General features: G+C 48.1%; 1 non-coding gene across 1 annotated transcript; it reads left to right on the top strand.

Moving 5' to 3' along the window:
* MIR9815 (microRNA 9815) lies at positions 743 to 838 on the top strand. The gene has a single exon (NR_128500.1). It is a non-coding gene; the product is annotated as a microRNA 9815 (primary transcript).

Below are 2,279 nucleotides of genomic sequence, written 5' to 3'. Positions count from 1 at the left end.
TGTTACTGCATGAACGAATACAGCAGGAGTCCCATGTTGTCCAGTTTTGTGAGATTTTCAAAGTTTTGCTCTTCCACCTTTGGGTCTGTTTTGCGCCTGTGCAGGAACGTTTTCGAGGCTGGATGTCCAAGCGTGGGGTTGCTGGGTCTCCAGCTTCACCAGCAAGGCTGCGTTGTTTTCCAGAGCGACTGCAGTTTTATCTCATTTTCAGGGGAACTTCAGTTTGCCTCCGTCAGTCACCCTGGGGTCTTGACTTTGTCCGTGAAGCCACGAAGTCACCCGTCCACCTGTAGATCGCTGTTACATTTTGCTTTAGAAGTATCGATTTATAACAAATTTGGTTCCTTATAAGTTACTTTTCCTCATCTTTTTTTTCTCCCAATTTTGAGCTATTTTATGGGTTCTGCTTTTTTATTATGAGTCCTAGACAGTTTCGTTAATTATTTATTTGCTATTACACGTGCTGATTTTCAAGTTTCCTGGGCAAAGATGTAAAATGGAATTTTATACTGTGATCAATAGCCTTTTTAGTAAAGCATCTAGCATTCTTCTTTTTTTGGCCACACCCATAGCATGTGGAAGGTCCCAGGCCGGGGATCAAACGCTCTCCACCGCAGGCCCCGGAGCCACAGCAGTTGACAACCCTGGATCCTTTAACGGCTAGGCCTCCAGGGAAATTCTTTTCTTTTCCTTTCTTTTTTTTTAGTGTTTTTTTTTTTCTTTTCAATGAAAGGATCTAGAATAGTGCCAGCCATACACTGAGGACTACAAAAAGCTTTGTTCACAATGAGAAAACCTACTTGCTTCCCGTGTAAGTCGTCGGGTATTCTGAGCACAGAGACGGTGCTGTTCCTTCCACCCTGAGGCGCCACTGGTGAAACGCAGGAGGGTGTGAGGAGCAGGGAGGGGGAGGGGCAGGAGAGGGGAGGGGCGGGGAGGGGGAGGGGCGGGGAGGGCGGGAGGGGCGGGGAGGGGGGAGGGGGCGGGAGGAGCAGGGAGGCTGCAGGAGGTGTCAGAGTCCCCACTGGTTTATGAAGGAGATGTTTCCGCATCTCACCACAGGTCTGGTACTTGAAAGGGCTATGTCAGTGTTTCCTTATCGGGGTAAGAGCATATGCCCTTCCATTATTATTTTGCTCACCGATTGTAGAACCCTCGTGTGTATTGAATTGTTATTTTGCATCTAATAATCTAGCCATATGGGGCTCTTTCTCTCTAATTTTCTTTCTATGGTAATATTGAGGAACATTCATAGGTGTTCAATGTTTAAATTAATATTTCTGAATTTTGCTTTCCGATATTTTGTTTAGTGGTTTTGTGTCTATATTCACCAATGGGAGTTACACATAATTTTCATTTCTCGTGCCCTGATTGGGTTGCATTAGGATTTTAGTGTCCTGTGAAATGATCTGGGAAGTTGTTCTCTGGCTTCCGGAGAATGTATGTAAGTATAAAGTTTTTATCATCTGCAAACTAGCAGAAGGCATCTCTCAAAACCTCTTGGGCTTGATGGAGGTTTCGTGGGTGTGTGTTTGCATTTTTGACATTTATTTCTATCAGCGGCCATAACTACGGAGTACTGGATCCGTCGGCACATGCTGGGAAGTGGTTTCAAATGCGCGAAAGGAGAAAAGCCTGGCGGGGGGGGGATGTGCGAGAGCTGCTGCGAGGTCCAGGCACGCAGCTCCTGGGAGGTCCCGATGGAGAGAACAGGACCCGTCACTACACTGGTCCTTGATGCCTGGACCCTGAACAACCATCAGGCTCAGTGTCGTTGCCGTCGTCGCACAGGAAACTGAGTCACAGCGAGTTTAACCAAGAGGTAGGATCCTACGGTAGTTAGTGGCAGGGCCAGGATTAAAACCGGACAGTCTGACCCCCAGTGGGTGCCCTTCGCCCTTTCACTATAGGTACATGTATCCTGCATCTTCTAGGAGAACATCTCTCGGTGCTGAAGGAAGGGGCAGGTGTCAGTGACGTAGCTGTAATGACATACGCCGACACGTGGCCTCCGGGATTTCGGAGGCCGCCTACTCTTAGTTTGTAGAAAGGCATCTGGGAAGAATGTACTGGGAGCCAGAGAGAATAAAGATTCTTTCAGTGAGAAACAGATGAACCTAGAAGCAAAGGTGCTTAGGTCAGCGTGAGGTTTTCTTGGCTTTGCACCCTAAGCAGGGTTTGCTGTGGGAAGACAGAGACGCTAGCGGTGGCCCTTGTCACCCAGACGGACCTCAGGCAACAGCAGGTCTCCCTTTACCAGGCCGGACATTTCTTGAGGG

Source organism: Sus scrofa, chromosome 1 (assembly GCF_000003025.6).
Source record: "Sus scrofa isolate TJ Tabasco breed Duroc chromosome 1, Sscrofa11.1, whole genome shotgun sequence".
NCBI classification, from domain to species: Eukaryota; Metazoa; Chordata; class Mammalia; order Artiodactyla; family Suidae; genus Sus; species Sus scrofa.
This window is presented reverse-complemented; position numbering and strand designations above follow the sequence as displayed.